General features: G+C 36.9%; 1 long non-coding RNA gene across 2 annotated transcripts; it reads right to left on the bottom strand.

Annotated features, from left to right (window-relative positions):
- Positions 1–271: 271 nt before the first annotated feature.
- LOC127149876 (uncharacterized) lies at positions 272–2,433 on the bottom strand. Of its 2 annotated transcripts, none has more exons than XR_007821710.1 (5): positions 2,199–2,433; positions 2,003–2,099; positions 1,822–1,921; positions 1,526–1,575; positions 272–758 (listed from the first exon to the last, which is right to left on the bottom strand). It is a non-coding gene; the product is annotated as an uncharacterized LOC127149876 (long non-coding RNA). The 2 variants fall into 2 exon arrangements; XR_007821709.1 differs by having other exon boundaries at positions 273–758; positions 2,003–2,092.
- Positions 2,434–6,104: the final 3,671 nt, after the last annotated feature.

The raw sequence follows: 6,104 nt of genomic DNA on the forward strand, positions 1-6,104 counted from the left end.
ATGAGCTTGAATCTCTGTCTAAGTATGTCAAGATGCTTACGTCTGGAATGAAAAGTTTGGAAAACATTTTGAGTAATGGAAAATCAAGATGCGATAAAATGGGGCTGGGTTTCTCTTAAAACTGCTCTACTAGCACAACATCCTCGTGTTTGTACGAGCCTCCAACAATGTTAAAAATGGTACTGGTGTTTCGACAGTTAAAGAAGAACAGTCGGCGACTAGAAAAGAAAAACAAATGGGTATGTCATTTTTGCGAAAAGCCTGGTCATATACGACCTTTTTATTCTAAATTGCATGGTATTTTAATAGAAGATATTATGGTGAAAAGATGTAATTTGAGGTAAGTCGTTATCAAAATTGTCACACCCCCTCCCGGACTACCTCCTATCTTAGACCGAAAGATGGCGTGAAGCCGACGAACAACGCTTTTCTGTACCTGTATCTGTCGACTCTGCTTAAAACTTTCATGTCATGAACTTGCCAATCTAGTATATAAACTATTATACATGCAACAAAACACAGCGGATCCTAGGCTAGTGAAACACATACATGAAGTGTACCTCAAAATTTATCAATTTCACGAGTAAACCTAAAGACACCTTAATCAAAATATAACCAACAAAAATTTACACAACAAGGGTGTATATACATCATAACACAACAGACTCTATGCCCAACTCAAAACACGTACTGGCAATCGATAATGGAGCTACAGCAGACTAAGGCAGTCTATCAGGCACTGGGAACTTGATCTCTACCTGAAAAATGGGTAAAACATTTTGGAAATGGTGAGCTATGAAGCTCAGTGAGTGACTCAATTTAAAACTATGAATTTAAAGATAAGAGCACGTGAAAACTTTACACATATAAATCTGTTTATACAAGTCGTAAATGTAAACGTGTACTAGTAAGAATAGCTTCCTTAAATACTCAACATGTTCATCATTGAAATCTAGCAAGGCATATCAAGTATATCGAAGAATTTTAACTAACATGACAAATCTACGTTGTGTAGGGTACACCCAGTACAACAACATTTACAAGCTCTACGATGTAGTGGGGCCCGCCCAGCACTCACGACAGCATCATGGTTACGGAGTTCACTCAACGTCAACAACGGAATCTAACTAGTGTGCACAAGGTAATCTCTAGCATCAGGCTCAAGATCTTAGTCATGTAGTTAATGAAAATTTCATAAATCATCTAAAAATATTAAAGCATGCCTGCTTATAAATTTTACACAAAGCTCGAACTTTACTTAGCTCTTTCGTGAAAAATTGTAGTTCTTAAAACAAAACTTCTTACTAATTCATGCTTTGCTTAAAATATTGTGGTTTAAATACTTTCCAAACATTTAATATCTACGTGCTAGCATAAATTTCTTTAAGAAATCTAGTCTCCAAATGCATACTTGAAAATAGTCATGAAATTCAAATACCTTTCATAGCTTCGTAAGTAAACATTTATCGCATTCAATCATAATAACAGTTATGGAAAATATTTCAAAGTTGGTTTTGTCACTCACCGTCTTGAGCTAGATCCTTGGTCTATAAGTTCGATTTAATTCTTCTCGACCTGCCAACAACCCAACCGAGTATTAGAACTCTAAACATTCTGGTTTTCGAAAGATATATATAACATGTCGCACCAAAGATGACGCTCACGAAAACAAAGCTTCAGAAATAAAATCCTATTTCAACAACTCTCTGAAATTTCCAGATTTCTAACATAAACTTCAAATGACTATAACTTTCTCAATACTTAACCAAAATGAGTATTATTTATATCCATATCTTCATTTTGAGATCCTCTAAAACTTACCTGAAGACATGTAAATCTGATTTCCCATGCATAAACTCAGATAACCCTCGAAACAGAACCACTTCCAGAATCGCGTGCACACGATCTCTTTAACTTGTCCCTATAATTTAACTGATTTTTAGTCGTTTTTGGTTCACGATTGCTTCATAAAAGTTGTATTAAATTGAATAAACTTTCCAACCATATAAAATAGAGATCCTAACGCTACTGGTACCCTCTGAAATACAAGAAAAACCAGAGACCTTCTGATTTCGAGTGAAAACCAACTGCCCTGTTTTCTTCATAAAAAAGAACCCAATGAATATCCGAATTTGCTCCAACTTTCTTCATAAAGTTTGTTTGAAAATGCGTTAAATTTCAGTAAATATAAACCTTACCTCTTAATTCATTTTGAAGTGTTCAAACCGAATTAAAAACCAGTGATGTGCAGAATGAACCAAAATTCAGCCATGGATACACTTTGCTTGAGTTCTCCTCCTCTTCTTCAACTTCAAAATTCTAGTAAAATTCCTCTTCTTCTTACAAACTCTCTCTTAAATGTTCTCTGAAAATTGAAGAAGGAAAAGAATGGAAGTTGGATGAGAATTTGTCTTCAAAATGCTTGCCGGTGAAGGGAAGAGAAGAAGAAGAAGAAGAAGAGAAGAAAAAATGAAATTTTCTTCTTTTTTTTTTTTGCTTTTTATCCTTTCTTTTCTTTCTTTTCCTATCTAATAAAACCATTTAATATATATATATATATATATATATATATATTTACACTTAATTTCCATTTTCTTTTTTTTCCACATTTAAAGAAATTAAGCCAAGAAAATATCGGGTTTACAACTTACCTTCCCCTTAGAAAATTTCGTCCTCGAAATTTAGAATGTTCTTAACTGAAAAGTATCGAGTATCTCTTTTTCATCTGATCTTCCGATCCCAAGTTGCCTCCTCTACTCCATGATGTCTTCATAAACCTTTATGAGTGGAATCCTTTTGTTTCTAAAAACTTGTTCCTTTCTGTCGAGAATCTAAACTGGTTCTTCAACATAACTCAAATCTTCTTTTAATTCAATGGGTTGCTCTTGCAACACATGTGATGGATCTGGTATATATTTTCTTAACATGGATACACGGAAAACATCATGTATTCGTGCAAGTTCTATTGGCAACTCAAGTCTATACGCTGCTGGTCCCACTCGTTCCGTTATCTGATATGGCCCAATATATCTAGGACTTAACTTACCCTTTCTTCCGAAACAAATAACACCTCGCCATGGAGATAATTTCAAGAAAACTTGATCTCCAACTTGGAATTCTAGGTTTCTTCGTCGCTTATCCGCATAACTTTTCTGTCGATCTTGGGCTATCCTCATATTTTCTCTGATCAACTTAATATTGTTTGTCGTAATCTGAACCAACTCAGGACCTACTAACTTTCGCTCTCCCACTTCATTCCAGCAAACAGGAGTTCTGCATTGTCTCCCGTATAAGGCCTCATATGGTGCCATACCGATACTAGACTGATAGCTATTATTATAAGCAAACTCCATAAGTGGCAAGTGGGCATCCCAACTTCCTTTAAGTTGAAGGACACATGCTCTCAACATGTCCTCTAAAGTTTGGATGGTCCTTTCGAACTGACCATCTGTTTGGGGATGAAATGATGTACTAAACTTTAGCCCTGCTCCCATTGCTTTTTGTAAACTAGGCCAAATTTAGAAGTAAACCTCAGATCCCTATCTGAAACTATGGACACTGGTACTTCATACTGACTCACAATCTTATCAACATATAATCTAGCTAGCTGGTCTAACGTAGATGTCGCTTTAATCGGTATAAATCGTACCGTCTTGGTGAGACTGTCTACTATTACCTATATACCATTATGTCCAGTGGATGTACGAGGTAATCCAAATAGAAAATTCATAGTAATATGCTCCCATTTACACTCTAGCACTGGCAAAGGATTAAGAAATCCTCCTGGCTTCTGTCTTACTGGTTTAACCTGTTTACAAATTAAACATCTATCAACATATTCAGCTATCTCTTGCTTCATTCTAGGCCACCAATAAGTCTTCTTTAAAGTTCTGTACATCTTGGTGCTACCTGGATGCATAGCATAAGCTGAACTGTGAGCTTCTTCTAGAATAGCATTCTTAAGCTCACTGATATTTGGAACACATAATCTTCCCTGTTTAACAATGGCTCCATCTGTTCTCAGCTCAAACTCCACCTCTAAGCCTTTCTTGGATTTCTCAAGCTTCTTCTGTAAATTACTATCTTCTTACTGTCTTCTTACAATCTCAATTACTAGAGAAGACCAAACCTGAAATTGAGCTAAAAGACTTCTTGAATCCTCTGTAGTTACTACTGCCTTGGAACCTCTTAACTCATTCAATAAAGCTACTCGAATACCACACAAGGCACTCTTCGGAAGTCTTGACTTCTTACTTAATGCATCCGCTACTACGTTGGCCTTATCTGGATGATACTCTATAGTACAATCATAATCTTTAATCAGTTCTAGCAATCGCCTTTGTCTCAGATTTAGCTCTTTCTGATCAAAAATATACTTTAGACTTTTCTGATCTGTGAAAATATGGTACTTTTCCCCGAACAAATAGTGTCTCCAGATTTTTAGTGCTAAAACAACTGCTGCTAGCTCAAGATCATAGGTACGGTAATTACACTCATGCTCCTTCAACTGCCTTGAAGCATAAGCTATTACATTCCCATCTTGCATAAGCACACAACCTAATCCTAGCCTTGAAGCATCACAATAAATCACATAGTCCTTCCCTGTTACAGGAAGTGCCAAAATAGGTGTTGTAACTAGTCTTTTCTTCAATTTCTGAAAACTTTGCTCGCATTTATGTGACCACTCAAACTTAGCATTCTTCCTTGTCAAAGCGGTCAAAGGCAATGCCAATCGAGAGAAATCCTTAATAAAACGCCTATAGTATCCTGCCAAACCCAGGAAACTACGTACTTCTGTCGCACTAGTTGGTCTTTCCCAATTGACAACCGCTTCTACTTTTTGTGGATCGACACTAACTCCTTTTGCGGAAACTACATGCCCCAAAAATACTACTTGTTCCAACCAGAACTCACATTTGCTGAACCTAGCGTACAACTGTTTATCACGTAGAGTCTGTAGAACAATCCTCAGATGTTCCTCAGGGGATTGTCTGTCAATCGAGTAAACTAATATATCATCAATGAATACAATCACAAACTGATCTAAATACTGATGGAAGATCATGTTCATGAGATCCATGAAAACCGCCGGCGCATTCGTTAAACCGAATGGCATAACTCGAAACTCATAATGCCCATACCTCATTCTAAATGCTGTCTTAGCAATATCTGATTCTCTAACCTTCAACTGGTGGTATCCTGACCTTAAGTCAATCTTAGAGAACAACGCTGCTCCCCTTAGTTGATCAAATAAGTCATCGATGCGTGGTAAAGGATACTTGTTACGTATTGTAACCTTGTTTAACTGTCTATAGTCAATACATAATCTGAAGGTACCATCTTTCTTTTTCACAAATAGCACTGGTACTCCCCACGGCGAAACACTAGGCCTGATGTATCCCTTGTCAACTAGTTCTTGTAACTGCATCTTCAATTCTTTTAGCTCGTTTGGAGCTATTCTATACTGTGCCTGTGAAATAGGTGTTATTCCTGGTAATAATTCAATGGTGAACTCAATCTCTCTATCAGGTGGCAAACCTGACAGATCATCTGGAAATACTTCAAGAAACTCTTTCACCGTAGGAACATCTTCTGGCTTTAGCTTTTCTCTCTACACTACTACGATGTGTGCAAGAAACGTTGTGCAACCCTTCCTCAGCAATTTCTCAGCTTTCAAAACTGAAATTAAACTTCTAGAAACGACCTTCCTCATACCTCTAAAAACCACTTCAGCAAAGCCTGGTTTTCTGAAAACCACTTCCTTCCTATGGCAATCCATAGATGCATAGTGAGCAAATAAGAAATCCATTCCCAAAATTACATCTAACCTCTGCAACTCTAGTGGTAGCAAGTCCACTAGCAGACTGATACCTTCTACTAAAACTTCACAATTACGTAACACCTCATTAACAAGTAAAACGTCACCAACTGGAGTGTATATAGCTCACCCCTCAGATAAAGGCTCTAGCATCCTATTCAGCTTAGTCAGAAATATACTAGAAACAAAGGAATGCATAGCACCTGGATCAAATAAAACATCTGCAGGTACATTACAAATAAGAATCGTACCAGTAATAACGTCTGATGCGTCCTCCGCTTCTTGT

Source organism: Cucumis melo, chromosome 6 (genome assembly GCF_025177605.1).
Source record: "Cucumis melo cultivar AY chromosome 6, USDA_Cmelo_AY_1.0, whole genome shotgun sequence".
Classification (NCBI taxonomy): domain Eukaryota; kingdom Viridiplantae; phylum Streptophyta; class Magnoliopsida; order Cucurbitales; family Cucurbitaceae; genus Cucumis; species Cucumis melo.